Below are 12973 nucleotides of genomic sequence, written 5' to 3'. Positions count from 1 at the left end.
AAAATAACAAGAAACAGCTCTTTTATGTTTCAATGCTTATGAAAATTTTTAGGATAGAATTTACATAATTCTGTCAGTGCTCTGAAAACAGGTTACTTGCATCCTGTGGCACTTGCTCTTTTGATGAAGCCATTTATATTTACCAACTTTATTCTTGTTGAGTCATTCTTTGCTCTGATATTGCTTTGAGGCAGAGAGAGAGAGAGGTAAGATGATAATTTTATGTCACTTTGGTGAACTGTCATAGATCAGAAGATAAACAATAACATAAATGCTGTGATTTTTTAATCATTTCAGAACTTAAATACTTTGCTGTCTCTGCTCTAGACCTGATTCTGAAAATGAATGACTTTTAATTCTCATTCATTTAATGAAATATCAGCAAAGCCCTAGCTAGTTAAAACTGCAAGCAGGGTGCAATTTAAGATAGTTTCCAAGATTTTTGTAGGAAGATGCTTCCTAATATGTTCTGGCATTCCTAAGACAACCCCCACAAAGCCTGATATTCAAATCTCATGGAAGTCAATGACAGTCTGTCCACTGACCAGAGGGAATTGGGTTAGATGCTAGAACTGAAAGAAGCTCTGTATCAAAGGTCTGTGCATGTTCTGCTCATTAAGTGATACTCAACCTCAAAGACAAGCTTATGTCAGTTTTTAGTGGAGGCAGCAACCTGGTTGTCAAATGCATCCCAGCAGCAGCGATGACTCTTTGTAATACATAAACACAGCACAGTATAGAGCCAAATCAATGCATATGGGGGATTTTTGAAGCCAGCATCAGATGCAACTGTATTGTCAAGGGAGGTATGGCCTCTTTACCTTTTCATCCTGTATGTCCACACCTTCCTGAACTACAACTTGGACTGTTCTTGGGGAAAATGGGCTTTTTGGGACTAGTGCAAACCTGTGACATACATAACAGCCAGAGATAGGTTCATATAGCCCTGCTGAATCAGTGCAGTAATGGTGTTTGAGGTTTCTTGTTCACCTCTGGAAGAAACAAGGGTAGATTGATTTGGAAACTGTTGGTCACACAGATCATTGTAACCAACCACTTCTCCCTGCTCTTCAAAAGTGACTCGATGTCTGTGGTGTCTGAATGTTGAATGTTTTAGAGAAGAGCTGACTTAACAAACTTACTGTCACCCTTTCACCCAGGGGAGCTAGGTCCTTATAGCAACACTGATTTACCAAATAGAGCTGGGAGGTGCGTAATAGTCACATAAACAGGGATCAAGAAAGATGGTGTCATTTGCAATACTGGCCTGCGTAAAGGACACCATCAGATAGTTTTATAACAGAAAATGTAGGGAATTTGAAGAAGGATTTCATTAAACTAAATATTAATAGGAATGTTTTATCACATTTCACAAATAGCCACTAAAATGTTTATTTTTTTTTAGCTGAAGGCAAGCACTTAACATGTGATTTACAAATGCTATTTCCCATACTGGCAATGATATGAGATGATCTGATGGACTGCAGGTGACTGTGCCCTGGATTGTTGGTGTACAGTAATACCACTGGTTTGCTGCCAAACACCCAAGCTGTGCACGTAATGTGTCCTTAGTCCTGTCCTGACTGGTTTTCATGCCATTACTTCTTCTTGCTTATACAATTGAGCGTACTTCAGCCTTTCTCAGTTTTAATCTTCAGCTTTCCTCAGGTATTTTCTTTATTTTATTTTCTTCTCTCCCCCCGCCCCCTTTTTTTTTTAATAGCCATATAGCAATACCTTTACCATTGCAGACTGAAAAGTCTAGTTTGATATAATCACTCCTTTTCACCTAGAAGTGCTAAGTGCACTGCCACGTCCATTTGAACCTCAACATAGCAGGACCACAGCAGAGCAGTTAGGTTGCATAATGCACTTCTCTAAATCAACTTGAGCAGATGGGAAGGAAAATAGCTTCAGCTAGCAAAGCACAACTCCCCTTGGGCAATTCTCAGATGGCAGTGGAAGTGCAGCCTGGCAATGCCCTACTGTCTTAATTTTGTCCTCTCAGATGGCAGAGGCAACATAGCCTGAACAAAGGATTATTCCCCTCTGGCTCTTCCTCTCCTCCCAGTTTACAGAACTGTTCAACTACTTACTTTTAAACATTGCTTGTATAGTAATTTTTCCTCAATCATCACGCATTGCTTCATTTCTACTGGTATTTAGGAAAAAATAAAATAATGCATAAATAAAAAATTAAACACTCAAGTAAAATATAAACAAGAACAACGTAGGTTAAAAGATGACTAAAAATAGTATCAGTAAGTCTTGCTTTATGCTTATCAGGTAGGAAACCCACAGCTGTAAGAAGAAATTAGACCGCCAGTTTATTAAAAACCCATGATCACAACTGGTTAATTTATCAAACTCAGAAGGAAGGGAACACCACCAAGCAACGCTAAACACATCACTTAATTCAGCTCCACTGAAGTCACTGAAGTCACTAAAGTCATACTGGCATAAATTTGTGTTTAGCTGGCATCATCTGTTCTCTGGTGTAGAAGCAAATGGTTATATAAAAACAGTGGAAAAATCAAGTTAGAGCTGACTGTTGCAATGGACCTTTAGAGAAAACAAGCTCCATTTTAAGACAGTTGAAGCAGACTCCATTGGTTTTGAGCAAAAGCTTCACCTGCAGAATTTGTTAATGCAAAATGAATTGCATACATGAATGTCAGTGGTGATGTCAGGGGTTTTAAAGTCCTGGGTCAGCTAGTCAGTGAAGGAGGGAGACATCCATGATCTGGCTGGAGGTGCTGCTTGTTGAGGCTGACTTGTGCTAAAAGGAGGAAGAGCTCAGGTGTGTTTAGCACACTTGCCCCGGAGCAAGCCGTGGCTGTACCTAAGAACCTGCCTGAAGGGCTATGAGAAGATCATGGATTTTTCTCCTGTCCTTGCTCTGATAAGACAGCAGCAGTGCCTGCCCTCTTTTTCTTCTCGTACTTCATCCAAAGATTCAGTTCATTTCCAACTTGCTTTCCTCATATAATTTATTGATGTCAGTGGTTGGGAAATTGCTAACTACTTTAAGCTTTTATGATTTTCAAAAAGACTGCAGCCCTGTGTGCAAGGATATTCCCTTATGTGTGTCCTCTGCAACTTAAATTGTGCTAGACCTAGTTTAGGATGACGGCAATATGGGCCAAAGAGCTGATAAAGCTACAGAGGATTTAGGGTGTCGAATACTTTATAGTCTAGGGACAAACAGTGACTATTAGACAGCCTGGGGCAGCAAGGTGCCAAGACAGATTTGAGCCTTTCTAAGCCAACTTGGTCCTGATTGCCTATATATGCAACAGCTGGGTTAACTTAACTTTGAATTTCCAGGCTGTAATTCCTCCTGATCTTTTTTTCCTATCAAGTTTCCCAAGTTTTGTACCACTCTACTCTGTATCACCCTTGCGTCTTAACCCAGCACTGTGCATTTCCTTCACATTTATGAAACTCCTTTAAATGAGTCATTCTGTGACACTTTGCTGCGCTTCCTTGTCTTGCAAAGGTTGAATATATTTATCCTCACCTTTTTGAAGCTTCAGTGTAATGTGAAGCACCAGGGGAGCCTTTCCAGCTTTTATTTTCTCTGCAGGAGTCTGTGCTTAGTTTATCGTCTTTGCAGGATACCATGTGAACAGCAGAGTTCATGATTGACATGAGAGACTCGAGAGGGCTATCGCTATCAGCACAGGTAGAGCCAATGCATATTTCATCACTTTGGTGGGGGTTTCTATGGGTCTTGTGATCTTTGCAGGGATCCTTATGGGAAATTCAATGAGGAGAGTCTCAGGAGAGGTTGGAAGATGAAAAACATAGGGGCAGCTTTGAGATGGTTGTGTTGGTGGTGGAAAAGAGAGATAATGACATTGAAAAAGAAGCAGTAAAATAAGAAAAAGGTAAAGAGAGAAAAAAAGCCTCTTTTGAGGTTAAGACCTCTGCAGGTTAGAAGGACCTGAGTTCAAAGATCATTGAGGCTTTGGCTGGAGCAAAGAAAATGGGGAGGAATAAGCAAATTTGAAGTGTGTGTTTGGGGGATATCGCTCCAGCGGTAGGGTGAGGTGTGTAACCAGTGAGACAATAAAGAAACAAATAAAAAGAAAGATGTAGCAAAAGGCAAGAAAAGTTTGCTGGAAACAGTGCTGAGAGAAAAACAGCACCCTTAAAACAGTTATTAAAATGGTCAACAAGACAGAAAGGAGAAGCCAAAAGGAGGGGAAAAAAGAGAAAAACAAGATCAGCTATGCTGAAATGCATGGAAGGAAGAGGGGGCTCTGGTTCCCCCATTTCTTCTCAAATTTCTGTTAATGTACGTAGTGAAGAGCTCTTATTTTTCCATTCATATCTCTCTGTTTGCACCTTTACGTGTAGCTTTTCTATGTTTACCCATATGTATGTGACTTATGGATGGGGTTACCCCATTTTGCATCACCCCTGAGAGTTTTCAGAGCAGTTACAGCCTCAGCAGAACACAGCTGTCAAAACCATCTGATGGTTTGCAGTGTGAGCAATCTGATGGGCACTAACTGATGGACGTTTCCGACACCCTGATTCTCAACAGTTGGTTACAGTTGTCAGCATTTGATTTTTGACTGCTACAGAGTCAATTCTTTCATTAAGAGCTGTTGGGGGTTTACAAACCATGTGCCTAGATCTAATGTGCCATGGCTATGCAACATTTCCAAGTGAAGACCTCCGCTGTGCCATGTCCTAGTCAGGCAAGGACTGTGAGTGGCTTTCAGGGAAAGGTTACAATTTCATCTCTTTCCCCAGGTCTTTGTCTGCAGGAATATGGAAGGACTGGATAGGTAGGGGATGTGTTTATTTCGGGAAATACTGTCTCTTCTTCTGTCTCTGAGAGAGAATACATTTGGCGATCTGTTATTGTTAAACTATATACATGCTCTCTGGAGAGTCTTGTACACAATGCATAGTATCTGTCTGCAAGAGGAATAAACAGGTACATGCTGGTACAAAGCCGGGATCTGTAACAAGAGCTCAGCATTTCATTGACAAGGAAAGTGCAAGTGACATTTGCGCAGGACTTTGCAGCAGCTTCTCGCACAATATTGCACAGACTGAGAAAAAACAGCCCCTGAAGAAACAGATGAAGACTCGTTCCTCTGGGATTACTGTGTGATGAGACTTCAGGAGCAGTGTGCAGCATCGGTAACCAGCATCCCGAGAGCAGTAACAGTCCTCTTGCCCAAGGCACTGCTGTCGCAAATGGGCAGCCTGCCTCTGTCAACCTGCAGGAGGAGAGAGAGTTAAAGGCAAGCTTTGACATTTGGAAATTAGTCAGCCGCTCCGTCTCACTCCTGCTCGCCTGCGTGTTTGGCAGCAGAGCAGGCTGGTGAAAGTGTTCCTCTGATCACAGGCTGTTTGGAAGCAAACTGGCAGATCTACAACTGGAGCATGTGTCAGCATTACCTTCAATCAAAATGCTTCACTAAAGGATTCACTTTAGTATCACAAAAAATAAAGGCTTGGCTTAACATTTCGCCCCTCTCATCCTTGTCTTGCTCCTTCCCCTGGGGGAACCTCATGCACACCCCAGTGAAGGAGAGGCAGTTTCAAACAAGCTTCTCACAAAAGAGCCACAGTCCCCTCCCAGGACTTGTACTTGCCTCTCCCCAGTTCAGTCCCATCCCACAGTTCTCCAAGGCACCCAACTGATGTTTGGGATAAATCAATTCCAACCTCAAAGTCTGTTTTATGTCCTTATATAGCCCAAACACGAACTCGAGGCTCTTCTCCAAGTTTTTGCCCCTCTCTATGTCAAGTGCTGCCTTTACAGAAATCCTCATTCCCAGTTAATTACCTTTCCCTTCTCCCTCCTTGTCCCACTGTTTTCACTCTGCAGTACTGCGTTGGCTCAGGCTCTTATCGTCAGCTCAGCCTCCTTCCCCACGGAGGTCATGAATCCTCAGGGTGGAGGAAGCTGCTGCTGAGAGATGAGGAAGAGCCAAGAAGCAGTGAACCCCTTGCAAATGTGAGCTGGAGAGAGCTCTTCTCAGCTCTCTGCTTGCTCTCAGATGTACTTCTTGTCAGTCTTGCAGATCTTGGTAGAAAGTGGCAGAAGGGCTCTTTTTGCCTCATTTTGGCAGGCAACCAGGCAGTCAGATAGGGCAGAGGGGTGCGTAGCTACAGATTAAGAAACAAATAAATATCTGAATTCACTGGAATAAACTTGCACAAAGCCAGAGAGTGATTGTGAGAGACAGAGACTTCAGACAGCTTTGCCCTATGGTAACCTTCACCATGTTGGAAAATAGGGTTTTGCCATTGTCGTAATAGAAGTGTTGGGCTTTGACAAACATGTCTTTCAACTGCTTGTTTCTTCTTCCTCTGACAGAGCTCTCTTTCAATAATTCAAATAACTTCTCCTTGGGAGCTGCATTTCTGTACTGGAATAATTAAGATCTGAGATTATTCCCCTAAACTGTTAGACAGTGTGGCATCAATCATGTCTGTCAGCAAGCCTTACCTCTGCCATAGCAGCAGGAGTATTGGCTCAGCAGTGGTCTGCGAACACAAGAGAAGCAACATAGGTAGGGAGACACAACGCTTTTTATTAGACCCAATGACAGACCTGAAGAAAGGCCTTTGTATCAAAAGTTGCCCATTTTCTCCAATAGTGTGTGCTGGTCTAATAAAAGACAGGATTTCTTCCTACTAGCCTTGTGTGGCTTACATTACCTGCGCTTTGATCAGGGTCTGGAGTTTGCTTCAAACACTTCCCCAGGACGCTTGCTTGTTTTAATCACCACTAGCTGTCTCTTTTGCTATCAAAGGAGCTCCTCTTGCTAGCTTTTGATATGGGGAATGCATCATCCTGTAATCAAAGTGATGTTTAACTCGTCCCTGAGCATCTGGAAGTAACCTTGAACAGCAATTACTGGCTAAATGTAAAACACATATTTATTAACAGCTGTGCAGGCTGAGGGGGGGTGTGTGTATATATATATATGTATATAGTTTGTCATGCTGTATTTGTATTGCTGGCATGTGAAGGCAGATGCTTTTTTATATTACAGATTCAAGGCATACTATCTTTACTTTTTAAATAGAGATGTAAAATAAAAAGAAAATAATGCACAGGAAAAATAGTTTGCATTTCTTATTGTATAATACTGTTCAACTGAGTGTCTTGGAACATCACAAAACACACTTTAATACTTACAGTGATCTTGTGATTATCATTGTAATTATTAGCAGTGGACTGACAAATGGCTCACTAAAAATATTTGAAATTTTAAATATTAAAGAGGAAGAAGCAAGTGGAAGGTAAGTGCCTTTCTGGTCTTACTGTGGTCACCTCAGCAGCCTCTTCCACAGTTCCTGCAGACCTCATTCACGCCTGATTCCTATCCACCTTCTCTGGGTTGTGGTGGAGCTACAGAAAAGTAGACTGAAATTACTCAGAGCTGATCAACAGGTATGTCTTATGTATATATACTCACATAGAACAGGTTTACATGCATGAAAAAAAAAATCTACTACTATTTTGAGACGTCTGTTGTCTCAAATAAGGACTTCACTGATGATGTCACTACACGTGGGTAATAATACAGGCCAACCTGTGTATCACCCAAGTGTTAGCTTACAATGTCCCTTATTTTGCCTGAGCAGGGGATGTTTGTCGGTAGCAGTTGCACCTTAGATTGAAATATTGGTAATTATGGCTTCCGCTGAAGAAATGGTTGAGCACGTTGCCCTACCCAACAAGCAATGAAGTGAGCCATCCAGGGTTAATAACGATTTCTGAGAAGACAAGGAAGACCAGGGGAATGTCCTTCAGCATGCAAGAGGTAATAGAGGGGACCAGTGCCCTCAGTGGGGCCGGGGACGGACCATCTCCGTGGGCCAGAGGAAGGCTGCACAGCCACGCGGCTGCTCCTGGACGCGTGCCTGGGACAGCCACCAAAGAGAACCTACAGTCTCATTGAACCCCCAGGCAAGACGATGACAGGAGAGATGAAGGGCTCCCCAGACAAGGACGCGTGGCCTATTTTAGTGTATTTATAGTGTAGCCTTTCTTTGTTCTGCTCCACGTCCTTGAGGGATGAGGGTCAATTAAGTCTGAATGTCAGAGCTAGCATTGCTACCCACAGTCTTCAAATGAGCAGAAACAGCTGTCAGCAAGGCCAGAAATAACCTGACGCTCAGAAGCAGGCAGGACAGTGAGTAGAGTGGAGATCTGTTGTACAAACTTGTATTTTACCAAAGAAATGATGCCCCCATCTCCTCCGGTGTTCACATCTACAGTACCTCTCTGGCCCCTAGCTGGGGGTGCTGCTGTCACTTTGGCAGGCAGAGTCTCTGGAGACAGCTTCTCTCTCATCCAGCTGGACCCACCTGAAGGGCGGGTGTCAGGGCTAACCTCGCCAGCTGCGCAGGCGGGGCGGCAGGCAGCTGGTCCCCGCAGCCAGAGGCGCCTGTCCTGTGATGGGATGAGCCACACTCTCAAGGTGAAATGAATCCCACCGTCCACCCCTTGCTTGTGGACCTGTGCTGTGCGCAGATCACAAACGGAGACTCGGTTTTACCACATCAGGAAAAAAAAAACCCAACCCAGCAGCATTCAGATTGGAGACATTCCAATTATTAGGCGCAAAGAGAAATCACCGCACTCTCCTCGTGCAAAACATTTGTGGTGTTGCTAAATGAGCCGCTGCAAATGCTGTAATGCTCCACTGATTTTTTGTTACTCAGCAACTACTGTGGTGGTTCAGCAGCGAATAGGCAAAACTGCATTTTCCTAGCAGAAAAATAATGAAAGAAAATGGAAAGAGTGGGATTTAGAAAGGGACTGATGACACTGGTTGCACAGTGGGAGGGAAATGAGGAGCAAATGGAATTTTGGCAGTCTGGAAAGGTTAGGTTGCAGGCAGAGCTCCTGGAAAGGGATCGGGGGTCACCATCCTATTAGGAGATCAAGGGAAGGCAAGTTGTGAAGCCAAGTGGAATAATTTAAAAGAAGGGTAGTGAGAGGGAGAGATAAGGACACCACAGCATACCACTAGGGCAGAGGTCTGCCTGGTTTGGGACAAAGGAGTTTCGTAGGACTGTTATAATTTTAATCTTCCCGTTATCTGAACAATTACAAAAGATGCCAGCACATACTTTGAAGATACACGATTTCTGTTTGCAGTTAAAACTGGTTGAATCTTAGGAGCAATATCTCAAGTTAAAAGAAAAAAAAAACTAAAAATGAAGGGTTGGCCAAATCCCCGCTGCTCTGCCTCTGCAGGCAGAGAGCTGATCTCCATTCACTGCCATCAGGTAAGGGAGCACTCGTGCACAGCCAAGAGAAGCTACTCCCTGAGAGCACTGCTTCTGCTTGGAGCTGCCTCTCTAAAAATCCATGTGCGCTCATCCATGGGAGGAAAGCCTTCTGTGCACTGATACAGCACATATACAGCTGTCTACAAAACTATGGAAATTATTTTAGTTCCTCCACCTGCCTCAACCTATTTTTCCTCTTCCTCAAATTCTCCTTAGCACTTTTTTCCCATCTGTTTTGTTCCACTCCTACTTTGTAGTCTTCCCTCAGTATCCATTACTGTCTGCTGTCAAAGACAAGGTGGACCAGGTTCATTGTTAGGCTGATGAGATATGGCCTTTTTTTATGTTCCTCCTTGGGTAATGGCTTGCTAAAAATTAAATCATTTAGTAAAAGGACAAATTAAATAATCAGCTGGAGTTCTTTTTTCCTTGGGTAACATAACAGCACGCATGTTACATTTCGTTTGAATTAAGGCTATAATCATATACACATTGCTGAAACTGTTATGTTTCATAAAGTGGCCTTATTATTTTTCTGCATATTTTTCTTTGTTTGTGGAGCTTTTTCTTTCTATTAAATTGCATATCCATGGAGGATTTGGGGGCACTCAGCCAGTCAATCCAATTTGGAGTTGGATGGTGGTTGTGTGGGCTAAGTCCCTTATCTGTCCCCTTCAGCTGTTTTACTTCTCAGCTATTGATGGAAACATAAAATTAAAAGTGGAATCACCTCAGAGGCAAGAGCCCAGCAAAAGACTTAGGAGGGAAAAGTTGAGGGGGCAGATTCTGACTAATCTCTCTGCAGCTAGGGTAATATGCTGACAGATTCAGTTTTAAATATGCATGTGGTACATTGGCTATTTCACAAATATGCCATTTCGTGTATCTTTGTGGGTATCAAAGCAAGTATAAGAAGAAAACTGAAATCAGACTGGTAATGGTTGGTTGTTTTTTTTTTTTTTTTGAGAAGTGGGATTTATAGAATTCTGGTTTCCACACATGGTGTGTACTGGGAAATGATGAAGCTCGAGGAAGGAATAGGAGGCCTGAAAGTGGATTAGCCATTCCTACAGGATGATAGCAGAAGCATAAAGAGGAACTAGTCAGCAAATATACTTGATTCCATGCATATTTCACGTTATGTACACACTACTGTGAAAAGCAGCTCACGCTATTGAAATCAGTGGTTATAATGGTGCAAAATTGACATAAATAAGAATTAGGAGCTGATGGACCAGACTGTCTGGTGTGCTTTGTAGGATTCATAGTTGTCTCTGTACCTTCTGACTCTGGACTGGAGAGGGCCTTGCATTTCTTCTAGGTTAGCACTTCCCACTAGGCTAAATGGCGACAGCTTCCCATGTCTCTCGATGACCTAGATTGCTGGAGGTGCACGGGAGTCTGGTGATGCTGCTTTCTTCCTGCAAACCTCTCTGCTGTGCTTCTGTTCAGGGGCTGGCATTTGGCACTGCACACTGACGAACAAAGTAAGTCTTACGTAAGGGGTTCTCCCCAGGGATGATGCCCTGCCTCTTGTATCACAGCGATGTGAAAAAGAAAACCTCATGGTCAGCATTGTAGCCCATCAGCTGGCTGGCCCTTCCCCTGCAGTGAGGGCAGGAAAAGGGCGATCCTTTAGTGCCTGAGGGACAGGTAGGGAAATCTTCCTTCTCTTGAATGAGGATTTCTTGCCATGGCTGGTTCAGAGGACTGATGGGATAAACCCCACCTCTTTGTGTAGGAATCATGTTCTCCAAATCGCTTCCCTCTTATTCGTGGGGGACACAAAGGTGCACCTGGGGCCGGGCTCGGTGTGAGGTGGGGAACAAGCAGAGTACTGGAAGGTGGAGGTGTCTGTCTGTGAGATGAGTGGTGGGAGAAGGGCAGAAAGGCTGCGATGGGTGTCAGGAGGGGAGGGTGAAGGAGCAAGGGAGTTTCTCTGTGACAAGGAAAGACTGAAGTGAAGGGTAGGAAGGGAAAGCAGCATAAGGAAGAGGGAAGCAGAATCTGAATCTCCGTACTTATTTAAAAATATTAAAAGATACGATCATAGATGAAAGGAAAACATAGCAAAGGGAAAGAAAGGACAAAGGCAGAAACAAATTGTTTTTCAAATCAGAAAATGTAATGCTAAATGAAGCAATAAAGTACATTGCTGGTGCGACTGTGATTGATTTGGCTGACTTCCATTTCCTCCCTCCTACTGGGCAGCAGCTGAAAGAGAGGGGCACATAAAACTCAGCTAAGTGAGGTGGTGTGTTGATGAAAAAACATATATAAAGCTTGGCATCTTGTGGATTTGCCTCCCCACCTGATCGATGCCAATGTCTCAGGTCACAGACATTGCTCTTTGGATCTGGTACGAATTCTTGGTCGTGCTGCAAGGGGCCACTCCTCCCCACTCCTGTCCTTCTGCAGGCACGGGCATCTCTGAATTGAAATGCTCATGCTGAAAAAGAACCATTCAGGGGTGGATTAATCCTTGTGAAAGCTACCATGAGTGCAGGAGAGGCGATAAGAATGGGCAGCTAGGGGTGGTGGCAGAAAGGGCCTCCCTTTACAGCGGTGACACAGATTTATGCTGGATTACAGTGCTCGTCTCATCACCAATTGGTATGACATGAGTCCCCATGCTCACAAGAGGCCTCTCCTGTCTTCATTCTCTGGTGCATAGCAATGCAGGAGGTCTTAGCAACCAAGCTGAAAAGAGAAGGGGCAGCCCAAGGCAGCCCCCATTTCTGCAGCCTGTCAATCTGGGCCTCACTCGCAACTATCATCTCCTACGTTTCTCTCCAGTGATCCTGCTTTCTCAGCTCCTACCCCTTGTTTCTCCATGCAGCTTCCAAGTCTCCTCTGGATTTTCAATGCTCCTGGATGACACTGCAATAAATAAAGGAGGCTTTGGTCAGACCCTCTAGAACTCCTTGTAAATGTTGTCCCAGTATCTACAGCCAAGGCACGTTTCACAGATCTCCTGGTCTTTCACATATGTGTTCAAGGCATGGTTTCTGGAGACCTTGTGGGAAGTTCTGATCTTGAGCAACTTGCAGAACAGGAAAGCAAAGCCCATCTCTTAGGGTATTTATAGATCCTTTATGGCTTGGGGAAATTTCCTCACTAGTTCTCTTTTGCTAAATAACAATAGCACTTTCCATCTTTTCTTATGTACAGTAAAGCTGTAGAAAAGCTACTTAGGCTTCTCTTCTAGATAAAAGACCTTTCTCAGCGAGTCAAAATGGATCAGCTCCCTAGCCCAGCTCACAGAATACTGCCTGCCCTTTCAGGGCCAAAAATTCACTACCCCCTTTACATATGTATTTTCTTTACACATGGAGGGATTGCCACATGGTGGCAATTTACCCAACTTCACAATTGTATATACAAATACCTAGCCCAGCCTAGATTCTTTTCCAACTGCCTGTTTTCTTTCAGCCCATCCTGAGCTCTTAGGAAATGCTGGCACTTCAATGTCAAGATTACTCACTCTTCCTTTGTTTTTGTTGGGGGTGTTTGTCCCTCTTCTCTCTTTCCTCCCTCCCCCCAACGCTTAGGATGCCATTACTTTTTCCCACCTCCTTCCAGTCTTCCTGACAAAAGAGAATATTGGGACAGATTTGGATTTTATATAAACCTTGGCTAGTTTCTTAAAAAGCAAAATAAGCTTCTTTCCCTTATAGACATGAGTGGGATGACC

This window comes from Pelecanus crispus, chromosome 3 (assembly GCF_030463565.1).
Source record: "Pelecanus crispus isolate bPelCri1 chromosome 3, bPelCri1.pri, whole genome shotgun sequence".
NCBI lineage: Eukaryota > Metazoa > Chordata > Aves > Pelecaniformes > Pelecanidae > Pelecanus > Pelecanus crispus.
The sequence above is the reverse complement of the archived record's forward strand: the minus strand, read 5'-3'. Positions refer to the sequence as shown.